The 20,342-nt window shown below is 42.3% G+C and overlaps 1 pseudogene; it reads left to right on the top strand.

Annotated features, from left to right (window-relative positions):
• Window positions 1–220: 220 nt before the first annotated feature.
• Window positions 221–2,316, top strand: LOC132521837 (caspase-6-like; annotated as a pseudogene).
• The last annotated feature ends 18,026 nt before the right edge of the window (window positions 2,317–20,342 follow it).

The raw sequence follows: 20,342 nt of genomic DNA, 5'->3' as shown, positions 1-20,342 counted from the left end.
CACAGAACCAAAAACTCAAGAATGCTAGAGGATAAAAACTAAGCATGTGCAGGCATGTGCACATGTGAGCATGTGCACGTGTGTGCACGCACACACACACACACACACAGAGGCATATCAGAGGCTGCAAATCAAAGACAAAAAGAAAATCTTGGGGGGCTGTGGCCCGGCTGCAGGAAGAGGAGGCCGCCTAGGCATCAGTGCTGTGCACTCAGCTGCAATGAGCTCGGCACCAGGGCTCCGTGGGGCTCGCGGTGCAGGTGAGCAAAACATGACAGAAACAGATGGCTTCCCTATGAGAAGGGTAAAAACGCAACCGAAATGCAAAAAAAGATTTGTGCAGTGTATGGAGAAGGTGCTGTGACTGATCAAACGTGTCAAAAGTGGTTTGCAAAACTTCACGCTGGAGACTGCTCACTGAACGATGCTCCATGGTCAGGTAGACCAGCTGAAGTTGAGAGCGATCAAATCAAGACATTAATTGAGGACAATCAACATTATACCACGCAGGAGATAGCTGACATACTCAAAATATCCAAATAAAGTGCTGAATATCTACACCAACTTGGTTATGTTAATCACTTTGACGTTTGGGTTCCACATAAGTGAAAAAAAAAACCTTCTTGACCATATTTCCACATGTGATTCTTTACATAATGAAAACATTCCATTTTTAAAACAAATTGTGACGGGAGATGAAAAGTGGATACTGTACAATAATGTGGAACAGAAGAGATTGTGGGGCAAGCAAAAGGAACCACCACTAACCACACCAAAGGCCGGTCTTCATCCAAAGAAGGTGATGTTGTGTATATGGTGGGATTGGAAGGGAGTCCTCTATTATGAGCTCCTTCTGGAAAATGAAACGATTCATTCCAACAAGTACTGCTCCCAATTAGACCAATTGAAAGCAGCACTCGACGAAAAGTGTCCGGAATTAGTCAACAGAAAACGCATAATCTTGCATCAGGATAATGCAAGACTGCATGTTTCTTTGATGACCAGGCAAAAACTGTTACAGCTTGGCTGGGAAGTTCTGATTCGTCCGCCGTATTCATCAGACATTGCACCTTCGGATTTCCATTTATTTCGGTCTTTACAAAATTCTCTTAATGGAAAAAATTTCAATTTCCTGGAAGACTGTAAAAGGCACCTGGAACAGTTCTTTGCGCAAAAAGGTAAAAAGTTTTGGGAAGATGGAATTGAAGTAGCCTGAAAAATGGCAGAAGGTAATGGAACAAAATGGTGAATATGTTGTTCAATAAAGTTCTTGGTGAAAATGGAAAATGTGTGTTTTTACTTAAATACCAAAAGAACTTTTTGGCCAACCCAATATTTCAGGACTTTCCTTGCCAGTATGGCTGGGAGGCTTTTCTGGGGCACACCAGTGGTCTGTCTGCCTGGAAGAGGAGGAGGATGCAGCAGACCTCTATCTACTCTATATGTTGACCTTGGGCTTGGAGGAGCTCATTATTTAATATGGCTTAAGTGATTGTTTTTTAAACTTTTCATAAACAGAGAAGTGTTTGATACGGCAGAAACGTACAAAAGGGACCACAAGAGGAGAGGAATTGCTTTAATCTTCAGTCATGAGAGGATCTTCTGGTACTTAACCCTGCCACACAGGCAGGGCACCAGCCCCGACAGAGACAATCTTAAGCCCAGGTTTTCAGATCTAGGATTTGAAGTGAAATGCTTTGATGATCTTAAAGCAGAAGAACTACTGCTCAAAATTCATGAGGTATCAACTGCTAGCCACGCAGACGCCAATTACTTTTTGTGTGTTTTCCTGAGTCATGGTGAAGGCAACCACATCTATGCATATGATGCCAAAATTGAAATTCAGACACTGACTGGCTTGTTCAAAGGAGACAAGTGTCAGAACCTGGTTGGAAGACCCAAGATATTTAACATTCAGGCATGTTGGGGAAACCAGCGCGATGTGCCAGTCATCCCTTTGGATGTAGTGGATCATCAGACAGACAAGCTGGACGTCAACCTAACCAGGTGGATTCAGCCTCAGTTTATACACTTCCTGCTGGAGCAGACTTTGTCATGTGTTACTTTGTGGCAGAAGGTTATTATTTTCATCGGGAAACTGTGACTGGCTCATGATACATTCAAGATTTATGCGAGATGCTGGGAAAATTCAACTCCTCCTTAGAATTCACAGAACTCCCCACACTGGTGAACAGGCGAGTTTCTCAGTGCCTAGTGGATATCTGCAGAGACCCAAGTGCAATTGGAAAGAAGCAGGTGCCCTGCTTTGCCTCAATGCTAACTAAAAAGCTGCATTTCTTTCCAAAATCTAAATGATAGGTGCTATTTTGTTTTATGTATCTGTATTTTTATATAAAGAAGTATCACTAAATACTTAAATTGAAGCAATTTAAATGGTACAGCAATTTTAAATGTTTAAATGAGAGAACTTAAAAAAATAGTTCATATTGGACATGGTGAAGGGGTTTTATATAGGTAGAAATGAAATCCTCAGGAAATTCCTATAAATAAAAATCCACAAGCATTTGTAATACTTGACTTTTGTAGTAAATTGCAAGCTTATTCAAAATATCTGACTGATTTAACTTGTATTTTGTGACATTTTATAAAACTTTATAATGTTTTTAAAAGCTTTTGAAAGCTAAAAAAAAAAGAAAGAAAGTCTCAAACCCAGTGGGAAAAAATGAAATATTAAATACAAAGGAACTAAGATAAAAATTTCAGAAGACACCTTGTCAGAAGGCATGCAAGTAAGACAATGAAGCAACATCTTCGAAGTACTGAAAGAAATAAACTGTCAACACAGAATTCTGTACTTAGTGAAAATATCCTTCAGAAATGAAGGAGAAATAACTGCAATAGGCAAACAAAAACTGAAAGAATTCATTACCAAAAGACCTACACTACAAGAAATACTAAATGAGGTTTTATAGTCAGAAGGAATATGATGCCAGACAGAAATCTGGATCTACACAAATGAAAAGTGTTAGAAATGGAACAAATGAATGTCAAATATAATTCTTCTTTTTCTGATATTTAATTGCTATAAAAGGTAACTGAATGTTTAAAGAAAATCAGCAAACTATGGCCTGCAAACCAAATGCAGCCCGCAGTCTGTTTTTGTATGACCTGTGAGCTAAGGATGGTTTTTATATTTTTAAAGTGTTGTTTCAGAAAAAAAAGAATATGCAGCAGAGACCATATGTGGCCTCAGAGCAAACTATTTACTTTCTGGGCCTCTACAAAAAAAACGTTTGCTGACCCTTGGTCTAAAACAAAAACAGTAACAATATTTTGTTTACAGCATATGTAGAAAAAAATAACAATAACACAAAGGATGGAAGAGAAGGGTTGGAAATATACTGCTGAAAGTTCCTTAGACTACACATGAAATGGTGTAATATTACTTGAAAGTAAACTCTGATTAATTAAAGATATATAGATATAAATAAACACTCTAGGGGAATCACTAAAAATGTTAAAGAAGCATAAATAAGAAGTGGAGATAAAAGGGAATCAAGAAATGCTCAGGTAATAGGGAAAAATGGAACAGAGAGAAAATAACTAGCAAGATGGTAGCTTTTAATTAAGCCATATTAACACCACAGTAAATGTGAATGGTCTAATACACCAGTTAAAAGACAGATATTGTTAGATTGATTTAAAAAGTAAGACCCGCACATCCCTCGTGGTGCAGTGGTTGAGAGTCTGCCTGCCGATGCAGGGGACACGGGTTCGTGCCCCGGTCCGGAAAGATCCCACATGCCGCGGAGCAGCTGGGCCCGTGAGCCATGGCCACTGAGCCTGCGCGTCTGGAGCCTGTGCTCCGCAACGGGAGAGGCCACAACAGTGAGAGGCCCACGTACCAAAAAAAAAAAAAAAAAAAAAGTAAGACCCAACTATCTGAGGTTTACAAGGAATGTGCCTTAAATATACAGACACAGACAGGTTAAAATGAAAAGAATAGGAAAAGATATGGCTGCAAACACTAAGCAAAAGAAAGCTGGAGTAGCTATATTATTAACACCCAAAGTAGACCCCAGAGCAAGGAATATTAACCAGGATAAAGAGGAATATTATATAATGAGAACAGGATCAATTTTCCAAGAGGACATAACAATCCTAAATGTGTATGCACTGTGGAATTAAAAACCTCCCCTAAAATTGGAGTTGGGATGGCCTGTAGGGTGAGCTCTGAGGCCCCACCATGCACCATCTATTACTCCAAACAGGAAGGTATTGCTGCTGCTTCTCTCTGCTGGAAGGCAGTCCAGCCAATCAGACACTGTAGCAGCCCAACCAATGAGAAGCCTCCATACACTGGACTCCCAGTTTCCTGCAACAGGTCTCTTTGGTTATTACAGCTCCTTGCAAGTTTCGCTTTTCCCTATAAAAGTAAGTTCCCCTTCCTTGTTTTTGGATTTGCCTATGGTATACCATAGTTCACATATCCTGAATTGCAATTCCTTTGGCTATTCCAGAAAAAACTTGCTTTCACTGGTAAAATAACTAGCTATTATACTATTAAAGTTGCACTTCAGAACAAATGGTCAAAATACATGAATCAAAAAGTGACAGAACTGAAACAAGAAATTTTAAAATTGACAATTGTAGTTGGAGATTCTATTCTAACATGCCTCTCTGTTATTGATAAAACAAGTAGATAGATAATGAATAAGGACACAGGAGACCTGAACAAACCTATCAGGCAACTTCACCTAATATTTCCAGAACATCCTACCCAATAGCAGAATACACATTCTTTTCAAGTGCACACTGAACATTCACCAAGATATTCTGGGCCATAAAATAAATGTGAACAAATTTAAAAGAATAAAAATCATGCAAATTATATTATGGGATGGTGCTTCCCTTGTGGCAGTGGTTAAGAATCTGCCTGCCAATGCAAGGGACACAGGTTCAAGCCCTGGCCTGGGAAGATCCCACATGCCGTGGAGCAACTAAGCCAGTGCACCACAACTACTAAGCCTGACCTCTAGAGCCTGCAAGCCACAACTACTGAGCCCACATGCCACAACTACTGAAGCCTGTGCACCTAGAGCCAGTGCTCCGCAACAAGAAGCCATGACAATGAGAAGCTTGCACACCACAATGAAGAGTAGCCCCGCTCATCACAACTAGAGAAAGCCCACATACAGACACGAAGACCCAACACAGCCAAAAATAAATAAATAAATAAATAAATAAAAATTATATTATGGGACAATAAGAGAATTAAACTAGAAACTGATAACAAGAAAACTTCTGGAAAATTCCCAAGTATTTGAAAAGTAAATGACATATTTTGAAATAACACATGGGTCAAGAGGAAGTCTCAAGGGAAATTTTAAATATTTTAATTTTAAATAAATAAAAATGAATATGCACATATCAAAATTGTTGAATGCAGGCTAAAGCAGTGGTTAAAGGGAAATGTATAGCACTAAATGCTTATATTAAAACAGAAGAAAAATCTCAGATCAGTAATATAAGCTTACCCCTTAAGAAAATAGGAGCATATTAAACCCAAAGCAAGGTGAAGGAAATAAAAAGGGCATAAATCAATAAAATTGAAAACAGAAAAACAAAAAATTAATGAAATCAAAATCTGGATCTGTGAAAGATTAATAAAGTTGCTGAACTTCTAGACAGACTAAGAAAATGATTGAAGACACAAATTACCAATATCAGGAATGAAAGGGGGAACATCACTACAGACCCCAAAGACATTAAATGAATAATAGAACACCACAAACAATTCTATATCCATAAATTTGACAACTCAGGTGAAGAAGACCCATTCCTTGAAAGATATAAACAATTAAAACTTATCAAGAAAAACTGGATAACCTGAATTGTCCTGTATCTATTAAAGAAGTTAAATTTGTAGTTTAAAAACCTTCCATCAGAGAAAACTCTAGGCCTAGATGGTTTCACTAATGAATTCTACCAAATACTGAAGGAGGAAAAAACAGCAATCTTACACAGTCTCTTCCAAAAATACATTACAACCAAGTAGGGTTTATCCCAGGAATACAAAGCTGGTTCAACATCTGAAAATCAATCAATGTCATTCACCATAGTAAATATGAATAAATCACATGACCCTGTCAATAGACAGAGAAAAAGTATACAACAAAATTCAAAATCCATTCATAATAAAAACTCTCAGTAAACTAGGGATACAAGTGAAATTCCTTAACCTCATGGGGCACCTATAAAAATTCTCAGCTAACATACTTCATAGTGAAAGATTACTTCTCCCTTATTATGAGAAAGAAGGCAAGGATGTTCTCTCTCACCACTCCTTTTAAACATTGTACTACAAGACTTAGCCAGTAGAATAAGGCAAGTAAAAGAAATAAAAGGCGTCCAGATTGGAAGGGAAAAAATAAAACTGTCATTATTCACAGATAACATGACTGTCTGTGTAGAAAATCCCCCAAAATCTATAAATAAACCTCCTAGAATAAGTGACTTCAGAGAGGTAACAGAATACAATATCAAAATACAAAAATCAATTGTATTTCTTTATATTAGCAACAAGAGGAACCCCCAAATGAAATACTAAAGTATAAATCTAACAAAACATGTGGAAGGTCTATATCCTGAAAAGTACCAAATGCTGATAAAAGAAATAAAAACAGAAATAATAAAGTGATAAACAATATTGTGTTAATGGACTGGAATACTCAATATTGTAAAGATATCAATTCTTCCTAAATGAATCTATAGATTCAATGCAAGCCCATTCAAAATCCCAGCAGGACTTTTTGCAGATATTGACAAGCTGACTCTACAACCTATATGAAAAGGCCAAGGAACTAGGAGAGCCGTAACAATTTTGAAAAGAAATCAACTTGGAGGATTTATACTACCTATTTTCAAAATTTATTATAAAGTCACAGCATCAAGCCAGTGTAGTGTTGGCACAAAGTAGGCTTACAGATCAATGGAATAAAATTGAGAATCCAGAAATAAATGCTTACAATTATGGCCAACTGATTATCTACAAAAATGTCCATACAATTCTAGGGAAAGCATAGTCTTTTCAACAAATGGTGCCGGAAAAACTGGAATTCCAAATGGAAAAAAAAAAATTCTTGACTCATAGTTTACACCTTATATAAAACTTAACCCAAAATGGATCATAAACCTAAGTGTAAAACATAGAACTATGAAACTTCTAGAAGAAAATGTAGAAAAGTTTCAAGACTTGTAGTTTGACAAAGAATCTTAGATACAACAACAAAAGTCTATTCCATAGAAAAATTGATACATTGGTTTACTAAAGCTAAAAAACTTTTGCCCTGAGAAAGACACTGCTATGGGAATAAAAAGATAAGGCACAGACTAAGAGAATTTATTTGAAAATCACATTTCTGACACAGGACATATATCCAGATTATGTAAAGAACTCTCAAAACTCAACAATAAGAAAAGAAAACAAGCCAATAAAAACAGGTCATCAAAATTACCTCTGCATAACACTTGTATGCTGTAAATTTTAATTTGAATTTGTATATTTTCCCAGCCAGTTATAAGTCCAAACTTAAATTCTCACCAATTTTTATTTATACCATATTATTTGACCCTGGAATTAGGCTTTCGATCTCTGTTAACATTTAATGCACTTCATACTGACCTTAAAAATACTATTAAATTTCTTTGAACTCAGGAGATAATTTTCATATACATCTTTAGTATAGACACTATTTTTTCCTATCAAATAAAATTGACTCTTTACACACAGACCCAAAAAAGTGATAACTTTCTGAGGCATCAAAAATTTATTTTGTCACCTTTTTTTTTTTTTTTTTTTTGCGGTACATGGGCCTCTCACTGTTGTGGCCTCTCCCGTTGCAGAGCACAGGCTCCAGACGCACAGGCTCAGCGGCCATGGCTCACAGGCCCAGCTGCTCTGCAGCATGTGGGATCTTCCTGGACCAGGCCACGAACCTGTGTCCCCTGCATCGGCAGGCGGACTCTCAACCACTGCGGCACCAGGGAAGCCCTATTTTGTCATCTTTTAAATAATGAAGCCTGAGCATGAATCACCACATTTTTTATCACCATACTTCCTTCTTCCCCTGCTACCAAACCTAAACAATTCTGGAAAACAATGATGAAAGAAATGAACTTTATTTTCCCTTTGCTTGTATTTCTTCATTTATTTCTCATCACTTGGTACTATGTTTTATAACTCATTGTAAATCATGTCTGGGAACTATGCGAAGTATAACAAAGAGATTCTGCATGAAAGAAATCCTTTAAGATCAAGTTATTCAATACATAATCCCGTTCCTCCAAATGAACGTCTTTATTTGCCCAATACCATACCAACTCTGGCCATATTTCTCTGCTGGAAAACGGAGAGAGACTAAACTTTGATGATTTGTAGTACTATATCCAGCTTGTTTCAAACTACTGCAGTCTTCACTTAACCTACCTTATTTTTCATTATAGTACTTCTCATCACCTGACACAGGAGACAAAACAAATATGTCTCCTTCCAGGAAAGTGTAAGCTCAGAGAACAGACTTTGTCTTTCTTATATACTCTTTTTATTCCCAGAGCAGTGTCTGCACCCAGTAGGTGTTCAATAAATATTTGTGAATGAATGACTGCCCAATGCATCTCTCTACCTCATTCCCTCACACTCTGCCAGTGATCCTGGGCAGCCCTTGGCAGGACTGCTGATGGAAACAACAAAATATGCTGCCCTACACTCCCTCCTTTCTTCCAGGATTAGTGACTAGATCTTTCTGCCAATTTCTGTGCTAAGTAGGTACTGAGGACAGTGGATCATAAGAAGTAGCATCCTGCTTGTCAATCTAACTCCAAATGCCCACCAATGTCCACCATGTCAAATGGAAACAAAAAGCAGCTTGCACTTCATACTTCAAATGAAAACAGGCTAAATGCTTTAAAAGCAGCAGACAGTCGAAAACCACATTCACAGAAAGACAGACAAAATGAAAAAGCAGAGGAATATGTACCAGATGAAGGAACAAGATAAAACTCCAGAAAAACAACTAAATGAAGTGGAGATAGGCAACCTTCCAGAAAAAGAATTCATGATAATGATAGTGAAGATGATCCAGGACCTTGGAAAAAGAATGGAGGCAAAGAGTGAGAAGATGCAAGAAATGTTTAACAAAACCTAAAAGAATTAAAGAACAAACACCTAGAAGAATTAAAGAACAAACAGAGATGAACAATACAATAACTGAAATGAAAAAACACTAGAAGGAATCAACAGCAGAATAACTGAGGCAGAAGAACAGATAAGTGATCTGGAAGACAGAATGGTGGAATTCACTGCTGCAGAATACAATAAAGAAAAAAAGAATGAAAAGAAATGAAGACGGCCTAAGAGACCTCTGGGACAACATTAAACACAACAACATTTGCATTATAGAGGTCCCATAAGAAGAAAAGAGAGAGAAAGGACCCAAGAAAATATTTAAAGAGATTATAGCCGAAAACTTCCCTAACATTGGAAAGGAAATAGCCACCCAAGTCCAGGAACCACAGAGAGTCCCAGGCAGGATAAATCCAAGGAGAAACATGCAGAGACACATAGTAATCAAATTGACAAAAATCAAAGACAAAAAAAAATATTAAAAGCAACAAGGGATAAACGACAAATAACACACAAGGGAACTCCCATAAGGTTAACAGCTGATTTATTAGCAGAAACGCTACAATCCACAAGGAAGTGGCACGATATATTTAAAGTGATGAAAGGGAAGAACCTACAACCAAGATTACTCTACACGACAAGGATCTCATTCAGATTCAATGGAGAAATCAAAAGCTTTACAGACAAGCAAAAGCTAAGAGAATTCAGCACCACCAAACCAGCTCTACAACAAATGCTAAAGGAACTTCTCTAAGTGGGAAACACAAGAGAAGAAAAGGACCTACAAAAACAAACCCAAAACAATTAAGAAAATGGTAATAGGAACATACATATCGATAACTACCTTAAATGTGAACGGATTAAATGCTCCAACCAAAAGACACAGGCTCGCTGAATGGATAAAAAATAAGACCCATATATATGCTGCCCACAAGAGACCTACTTCAGACCTAGGGACACATACAGACTGAAAGTGAGAGTATGGAAAAAGATATTCCTTGCAAATGGAAATCAAAAGAAACCTGGAGTAGCAATACTCATAACAGAAAAATAGACCTTTAAATAAAGAATGTTACAAGGGACAAGGAAGGACACTACATAAAGATAAAGGGATCAATGCAAAAAGAAGATATAAAAATTATAAATATATATGCACCCAACATAGGAGCACCTCAATACATGAGGCAAATGTTAACAGCTCTAAAAGAGGAAGTCGACAGTAACACAATAATAGTGGGGGACTTTAACACCTCACTTACACCAATGGACAAATCATTCAGACAGAAAATTAGTGAGGAAACACAAGCTTTAAATGACACAATGGGCCAGATACATTTAATTGATATTTATAGGACATTCCAACCGAAAACATCAGATTACACTTTCTTCTCAAATGCACACGGAACATCCTGCAGGATAGAACATATCTAGGGTCACAAATCAAGCCTCAGTAAACTTAAGAAAATTGAAATTATATCAAGTATCTTTTCTGACCACAATGCTACGAAATTAGAAATAAACGACAGGGGGAAAAATGTAAAAAACACAAACAAATGGAGGCTAAAAAATACGTTACTAAATAACCAAGAGATCACTGAAGAAATCAGAGAGGAAATAAAAAATTACCTAGAGACAAATGACAACAAAACACAATGATCCAAAACCTATGGGATGCAACAAAAGCAGTTCTAAGAGGGAAGTTTATAGCAATATAATCCTACCTCAAGAAACAAGAAAACTCTCAAATAAACAACCTAACTTTACACCTAAAGGAACTAGAGAAAGAAGAACAAACAAAATCCAAAGAGATCATAAAGATCAGACCAGAAATAAATGAAATAGAAACAAAACTATAGCAAAGATCAATAAAACTAAACAGCTGGTTCTTTGAGAAGATACACAAAACTGATAAACCTTTAGCCAGACTCATCAAGAAAAAGAGGGAGAGGATTCAAATCAATAAAATTAGAAATGAAAAAGGAGAAGTTACAGTAGACACGGCAGAAATACAAAGCATTGTAAGAGACTACTACAAGCAACTCTATGCCAATAAAATGGACAACCTGGAAGAAATGGACAAATTCTTAGAAAAGCACAACCTTCTGAGACTGAACCAGGAAGAAATGGAAAATATGAACAGACTAATCACAAGTAATGAAATTGAAACTGTGATTAAAAATCTTCCAACAAACAAAAGCCCAGGACCAGATGGCTTCACAGGTGAATTCTATGAAACATTTAGGGAAGAGCTAAAACCCATCCTTCTCAAACTCTTGCAAAATTTGCAGAAGAAGGAACATTCCCAAACTCATTCTGAGGCCACCATCACCCTGATACCAAAACCAGACAAAGATACTACAGAAAAAGAAAATTACAGACCAATATCACTGATGAACATCGATGAAAAAATCCTCAACAAAATACTAGCAAACAGAATCCAACAACACATTAAAAGGATCATACACCATGATTAAGTGGGATTTATCCCAGGGATGCAAGGATTCTTCAATATATGCAAATCAATCAGTGTGATACACCATATTAACAAAGTGAAGAATAAAAACCATAGGATCATCTCAATAGATGCAGAAAAAGCTTTTGACAAAATTCAACACCCATTTACGATAAAAACTCTCCAGAAAGTGGGCATAGAGGGAACCTACCTCAACATAATAAAGGCCATATATGACAAACCCACAGCAAACGTCATTCTCAATAGTGAAAAACTGAAAGCATTTCCTCTAAGATCAGGAACAAGACAAGGATGTCCACTCTCGCCACTATTATTCAATACAGTTTTGGAAGTCCTAGGCATGGCAATCAGAGAAGAAAAAGAAATAAAAGGAATAGAAATTGGAAAAGAAGAAGTAAAACTGTTACTGTTTGCACATGACATGACACTATACATAGCTAATCCTAAAGAAGCCACCAGAAAACTACTAGAGCTAATCAATGAATCTGGTAAAGTTTCAGGATACAAAATTAATGCACAGACATTTCTTACATTCCTATATACTAACAACGAAAGATCAGAAAGAAAAATTAAGGAAGCATTCCCATACACCACTGCAACAAAAAGAATAAAAAATACCTAGGAATAAACCTACCTAAGGAAGTAAAAGACCTGTACTCAGAAAACTATAAAACACTGATGAAAGACATCAAAGATGACACAAACAGATGAAGAGATATACCACGTTCTTGAATTGGAAGAATCAATATTGTGAAAATGACTATACTACCCAAAGCAATCCACAGATTCAGTGCAATCCCTACCAAATTACCAGTGGCATTTTTTACAGAGCTAGAACAAAAATATCTTAAAATTTGTATGGAGACACAAGACAGTGAATAGCCAAAGCAATCTTGAGGGGAAAATATGGAGCTGGAGGAATCAGATTCCCTGACTTCAGACTATACTACAATCTACAGTCATCAAGACAATATGGTACTGGCCCCAAAACAGAAATATAGATCAATGGAACAGGATAGAAAGCCCAGAGATAAACCCACGCACCTATGGGATATGGTCAACTTATCTATGACAAAGGAGGCAAGGATATACAATGGAGAAAAGACAGTCTCTTCAATAAGTGGTGCTGGGAAAACTGGACAGCTACATGTAAAAGAATGTAATTAGAACACTCCCTAACACCATACACAAAAATAAACTCAAAATGGGTTAAAGACCTAAACGTAAGACTGGATACCATAAAACTCTTAGAGGAAAACATAGGCAGAACACTCTTTGACATAAATCACAGCAAGATCTTTTTTCACCCACCTCCCAGAGTAATGGAAATAAAAACAAAAATAAACAAATGGGACCTAATGAAACTTAAAAGCTTTTGCACAAGGAAGGAAACTATAAAGATGAATCGAAAATCCTCAGAATGGGAGAAAATATTTGCAAACAAATCAACAAAGGATTAATCTCCAAAATACATAAACAGCTCATGCAGCTCAATATTAAACAACCCAATCAAAAAATGGGCAGACCTAACTAGACATTTCTCCAAAGAAGACATACAGATGGCCAAGAAGCACATGAAAAGCTGCTCAACATCACTAATTATTAGAGAAATGCAGATCAAAACTACAATGAGGTATCACCTCACACCAGTTGGAATGGGCATCAACAGAAAATCTACAAACAACAAATGCTGGAGAGGGTGTGGAGAAAAGGGAACCCTCTTGCACTGCTTGTGGGAATGTAAATTGATACAGCCACTATGGAGAACAGTATAGAGGTTCCTTAAAAACTAAAAATAGAATTACCGTATGATCCAGCAATCCCACTACTGCACATATACCCAGAGAAAACCATAATTCAAAAAGACACATGCACCCCAATGTTCATTGCTGCACTATTTACAATAGCCAGGTCATGGGAGCAACCTAAATGCCATTAGCAGACAAATGGTTAAAGAAGATGTGGTACACTGGAATATTACTCAGCCACGAAACGGAATGAAATTGGGTCATTTGTACAGACATGGCTGGACATAGAGACTGTCATACAGAGTGAAGTAAGTCAGAAAGAGAAAAACAAATATCATATATAATGCATATATGTGGAATCTAGAAAAATGGTACAGATGAACCAGTTTGCAAGGCAGAAATCAAGACACAGATGTAGAGAACAAATGTATGGACACCAAGGGGGGGAAGCGTGGGTGGATGGGTGGGATGAACTGGGAGATTGGGATCGACATATATACACTAATATGTATAAAATATATAGCTAATAAGAACCTGCTATACAAAAAATAAATAAAAATTTTTTAAAATGCTGTTTATGGGCTTCCCTGGTGGCGCAGTGGTTGAGAGTCTGCCGCCGATGCTGGGGGCGCGGGTTCGTGCTCCGGTCTGGGAGGATCCCACATGCCACGGAGCGGCTGGTCCCGTGAGCCATGGCCGCTGAGCCTGTGCGTCTGGAGCCTGTGCTCCGCAACGGGAGAGGCCACAATAGTGACAGGCCCGCGTACCGCAAATGATAAAAAATTTTAAAAAATGCTGTTTAAAAAAAAGAAAAGCAGTAGACAGTGGAGGCTGGTTCCCTACTGAACACGATTATATAGTATTCACCTGCTGTACTATCATCAGGAGAACTGTTTTCTAGTCCAGGATCTACCACTAACTGCATCTTCTCCAAGTCCCAGCCTGTTAGCTTGAAGACAGGTAAGGGCGCCGAAACAAAGACATGATTTAGAGCAAATGTTCTCAATAAGGGGCAGGGGAGAAGGTGAAGGGGGCACTGGGGAGTGGGAGGCACAGCAGAACCAGCTGTGAGGCTTCTTCAAACTGCACACGGCCCCTCCCTAAACTCCTCCACCCTAATCCCCGCACAGTTACCCCCACAGAGTGAGCCACTGTTGCTGTTACTATGGGACTGTGACAGACCCAGAAAAACTTTCCCAGGTTTTGAGTGTAAGCTCTTTGAGGAATGGGACCGAGATTTAGGCTTCTTAGTGATAATTAGAGGGCATCTAACACAGGGTTTTCCTGTCTCTACTGCGCCTCCAACCTCAGCTCCTTCCCTCCCCTCAGACACACCCTACACTTCCTGAGCTTCTCCTGCTGCCTGTAAGGCCATGTCTTTCATCATCTGTCACCACCTGCAGGAGACACGGGTGACCGGCTACCTAACCGCCCGACAGGCAAGCCAGTCTCGCTTTCTGCCTTGCTAACAGAATTCCGATTTTCAGATAGGGGCACCAATGTGCTCAGGGAAGGTGACCCCTCCCCCAGCTCCAGAACACGGCTGGGCCATGACAATCACAGCCACCCTCTCCTCCTTTGCCAGTGACTGGCTCAGCACGGGCGTATGACCATTCTGGCCAGTGACACAGGGAACCTCTGAGAAATTCTGACCTTTGTTATCTAGAGAATCACTGAGAAGCAAGCCGTCTCCCTCCCTTTTTGCTCTACCTGTTATCACGTGAAGGCGTGATGGAGCTCCAGTCACCCTGTGGCAGGGCAGGGAAAACCCAGAGAATCTTCAAGAAGCCAACCCAGAACTGTGGCCACTTTGAACCACCTACCTCTAGACTTCCTAAGCAAGACAGTAAAGTAACCTAACTAGTGTTACTTACAACAGAAAGTACCCTACCACACCACACCGCTTGGCCTGGGAAGTCCCTGCAACTTTTCCTCCTACTATCCCCTACTATCTCCAATTTAGAGCTCAAGTACAGTTTCCCTGGGAAGTCTTTGCTTGTCCCCAGACGGTTACACAGTCCCAGACTCTGTTCTCTGCACATCTGCCTCTCCAACTACACTGTGAGCTTCTCAAAAGCAAACATGTTCACTCTTGGCAGAGGCCCTGGTGTATGCTGGGCGTTTATTAAATGCTGAATGAATCAATCAACCAACCAACAAACAACAAAACAAGGAATCAAAAGAGGAACATGCAGGATGCCTTCCTTGCCTGGGATAAGACTTGACAATTGACAGATGGAACATGGCACCCAAGCAGTCTACACTCTACTAAAGACTTCCTTTAGGCGGCAGTGAGCAAAGGCAGAGATAATGCAATGAACAGGTCCTATTTTATCTGCCCAGAAGTCAGACCTCTCATTGGGAACTGTCCCTGCCCAATCCCCGGCACCTGGGGTGGGAGTGACTATCACAGTGGCACCTGAGCAAAGTACCCACTGCTATGGTGGAAACCCACTCCCTGTCCACTGAGATGGCTTGGCCCTGCTTTGGTCTAGTGTATCAATAACGTTTGCTATAAGGATGGAGGTGACGGAAGAAAAGAGAGACATCCTCCTATCCCCCCTCTCTCTAAAGGAACAGATAAGCCTGAGATGCCGTGCTTTTTATCACTCCATACTAAGAACAGTCAACACAGAGGGAAAGAGAGAGAACAAGCCCGGCAACCCTATGTGAGCCCCTGGATCAAGCTATGCCTAAAGCTAAACCCTCAGCCTTTTCATTTATGTGACCCAATCAATTTCTATACTGCATAAAGCAATTTTCAAGTGACCAAACCCAACCCAAAGAAAAGAATTCTGACAAATACAGTCAGTAATGATGAAAGCAAGCCGATAACATCCCTTCTATATTCAGGACCTGTGCACTGTCACCTCTCAAACCGGGCTTCTAGAATGGTGTCAGGAAGTAAAACTGCCTGGAGGAGGCCTAGCCATGAACAAGTTAGAATGGACAAAATGCCACCCCCCAAACCACACACCACCACCTTCCCTCCTAAAGGAGGGTACTCTGAGCCTCCTGGATCTCCCTTCTGTTCAGAAAGGAGTGGGGACCTCTGGAAGGCATGTAGTGTTACATTAACACATAGGGAAAAAATGGAGAGAACTTTCATCAAGCAACGTGCTATGGGCTTTATGAACATCGTATAACTTCAGGCCGTTGTAATGATTATAATACCCTTTTTACCTCTGAGCAAACTGAGAATCAGCGAAGTTAAGCAACTTGCTCAAGGTCACACAGCTAGTAACTAGAACTTAAATTCTAGACTTTTTCCACTTTATCACACCGATGGCCAGGGCCTGGGAGATGCAGCGCACCCTCCGCCTCCACCCCAACCCCCGACAGCGCCCCAGGACACACAGACCTGGATGGAGCCTTACAAGCGCAGGCCTCTGGAGTCACAGCAGCCCTGCATACCCAGTTTTTTGGAAGCCCCAGGTAACTAACCCAGGTGTATGTCGGACACTCAACACCAGCAACAAAAGTAAAGCGCCGGGAAGAAGGAGCAGTGACACCTGAGCGGGCCCCTGGGAAGCGCCGCAGAGGGAAAGGCGGGAGCTCGCTCGCGTCTCCCCCGCGGGCCTGAGCCCCCCGCGCTGCTCCGCGCTCTCCGCAGCAGTGGGACCCCCAGCCTCCCCTCTCCCCACCAGCGCCGCGGACAGAGCGCCTCCGCACCGCCGAGAGACCCACGCAGCCCCGGCCCTGTCCCCGCGCCCGCCCCCGCCCCCAGCTCCAGCCCGGTGCAGAGGGTCGCAGCTGTTGGCCCCCAGGCAGCTACGGGGCCCCGACCCCTCCGCTGTGCCGCGGCCCCGGCACGCTCGCTCCCCCGGCGCGCCAGGCAGGGGAGCCCCGCACTGCCCGCCGCAGCCGCTCGGCCCCGCAGGACCCGGGCGCGGAGCCCGCCGTCCCCCGCCGACCGCCGCCCCCCGCCCGCTGTGCCCGCCCGGCTCACCAGCTCCGCCGCGCTCGCCGGGCCTGTCCGCGCGTCCGGCCGGCTCCCTGTTCCCGGCCCCGGTCCCGGCTAGCAGCTCACTGGCGGCTGGCTGGCGTTGGTGCGGCCCCTCCCCGCCCCGAGCCACCTGGGATGCCCGGGAAGGGGCGTGACAGGGCCAAGATAGGTGGGCCCCGCCCGCCGCGAGCAGCCCGGGCCTCGGGCTCTTCGGGAATTCTCCGCGGGGTGGAAGGGAGGCTCCGGCGGCCGCTTAACAGGGGACACCTGGGACGGTTAGTCCTTGGTAAGCGGCGGGGAGCCAGGGCCCGGCCTGTTTCCACACAGCCTGGCCCGCTGGGGAAGTGGATCGCAGAGCGTGGGAGTCGAACCCCGCTGAGCAGGAAGAGGGGAGGCCAGCCCCTTTCGTTGTGGGCTGTAGAAACCGAGAACCGAGACCCTCAGGGTGAAAATGATGGGGTCAGGGGCAAGTTAGTTCAGAACTGGAAGAGCTCAGAAAGGCCTTTTCCGACCATTCCACCCTCCCCCATCCCCACTTCACACACCCCTCACATGATTCTCCCCCTTTTTAAAATAATGGCTTTAAACTATAAATAAAGTCATTTCAGATAGTGATGTCCTCCCCACTTCTAGACTGTAAGCCCCAGGCGGGGCAGGAACCTCTCCTGTCCATGTTCAATCACCAGAGGTGAACAGAGCCAGGACAGTTAATACCTGATGAACAAATGAGGTGTGACCTAGTCCTTTGGGTCCAGCCTCCTGCTGGACCCCCCAGGCCAGAGTCTGCTCCAGCAAAACTTTGTCAAAGAGCCTAGAGTCAGGGTGCCTGGCTTCCAGGCCACCCCTCCTCTCTGTACTGCTTACTTCCCCTCCGAACGGCAGGCAAGAAGCTGGCTTGTAGGAGGTCTACTCATCCAGGGCACCTTTGGAAGCTGTGTAGCAAATCTTTAACTTCTTAAGATGTCACAGGCAGAGGAACTCAGATGTATAATGCTGTCCTGCCAGCCTTGCATTGCACAGACAGAGCCCAGACTTTGGGTGACTGACCCAACATCCCACAGCTGATAGCAGAGCTGAGTCTGGGGCCCTGGAGGGCTGCTGGGACCTATGGCTGGGAAGTTTTCAACTTCTGCAGAAATGGGGCTTGGGTTTGGTTTGAGTTCTCTAGTCCATGGCCTTTCCAGGTCTCTCAGAGGTCAGGTGTGACCTGAGCCATTAGCATTTACTGAGGCCCTGACCCTTTCAAAAACAAAGATGTGTCAGAATAGGATAGGAAGAATGTGGTATATTTTTTAAAGTGTTCCATTGAACAAATGAATGGTCTTAACACACACACACACACGCACAGATGATGTGTGATGCTGCTACTCACATGTTAATTTCAAGACTCATTAAAGAAATCCATTCCAAGCCCAGTACAGGAAACACTACAACTTTAAAGTTGCATGGAGACCATTCCTTCCTGGAACTATTTCAGTACACTCCAGTGACTGCACATTGAACCTCAGAAGCCACAACTGGAGGCTGTCTGTTAAGGTGAAGGCACGGCCAAGTGGCCGGCCCACCCCTCCCCCCAACAATAGGCTCAACACTCTCAAGGCCTGGACCCCATTCCCCTTCCTCAGTGAGTCCTGCACAGATGGGTGCTTAAGATGTGGTGTTGCCTGGCTGACCACGTCACACTGGGCAAGGCCAACCTGGAAAAAAATCACAGAGGTTGCCCCACCTAGGTGTGCCCTCCTCCAGCTGCACTCCGTCTATGGTGGTGTGGAGGCTGGTGTCCAGGGTGGAGCTGTGAAGAAGCCTGCCCTTGGGACAGCTTCTTGCACCAGCAGGTGAGGCTGAGCTCAGGAGCCCCTCTGGGTCTCACCCATGTGGGACCATTGTTGTTCAACAGTGTTCACTCCCACCCAGCCCTTCTTGTGTGTCGGTTTCAGTCTCTCTCTCTCTCTCTACTATCAGGGGAGGAGAGCTTGTCCCAGGAAGCACTTCAGGGAGTGGGGAAGTAGGACAGGGAAGGGAGCAAACCCCTTAGGAGAACACAAATGAGCAGGTTACCTATGGACAACTGAGGCTTAATCCCCCTGGGACCTTGTGAGAAACTGTGTGAGAAACCTCAGCAACATCTCCTTGAGGGGTGAGGAAACTGAGGCATTTATCCACCGATCCCTGGTACAGACATGCAGCCCCTCTGGGCTGCCCTGTGCATTGACTGAACAACCCGTGCTCCTTCCAGAGAGAGCTGCCTGGTGCTTCATTGTGCGGGAATTGTCTGCATGTGACCTCTGGGCGTAGAACAGCATTTCATTACTTTTAACGTTAAATGTCATGGTTTCTCCCTCCATCTATCACAAATAGTTTTATTCTTCTCTCCCTCCTGCTTCCCCTCCCGGAATTTCTCCAAGAACTTCAACAGTGTTCACTCTGCCCAGGAATCTAGAATGAATTTGATCATCTCCTCTTGACAGAAATCCAGGCAACCTCAGTCCACAAACAGTCCTCTTATTTTGGGAGTAGTTGTCACCGTCTTTATGCTGTTGAATCACTGACGATCAGGCCACCCGGCGCCATGCCAGCCATTGCTGGAAGCTCCACAGTGATGTGTCGACGGGCATGGCACTGAAGTCCCATAACCTGGGCCTGGGGTGATATGTGTCCACTAGAGAAGGGAGTTTTGGTGATCTAGGTCCTGGGTTAGAGACGAGAAGTCTTCAGTTGTTTTGCTCATTTAATGTCATTCTGAGCTTCCCCAGAACTGGGTTCCTAAAGTTACCAGCTCTTCTGGGTTTTAAGTACACACATTCCCCCAGGCATTCCTATGGTGCCACAGCAGGTAGATGGGTCTGAGGAGTTTCCAGTCTTGGCTACACACTACAGCTAGAATGAGTTGTCCTTCCCCCACCTCCATATTTCAGCCCTTGAGGTCAGAGGTGACCTTTTTTTTTTCATTCCAAAGGCTGGACATTCTTTTCCTGCCCCAGCGTGAATGACATGATTGTAAAGCTAAGCCTCCATCTTCTCACAGGGCTC

This window comes from Lagenorhynchus albirostris, chromosome 6, assembly GCF_949774975.1.
Source record: "Lagenorhynchus albirostris chromosome 6, mLagAlb1.1, whole genome shotgun sequence".
Taxonomy (NCBI): Eukaryota; Metazoa; Chordata; class Mammalia; order Artiodactyla; family Delphinidae; genus Lagenorhynchus; species Lagenorhynchus albirostris.
This window is presented reverse-complemented; position numbering and strand designations above follow the sequence as displayed.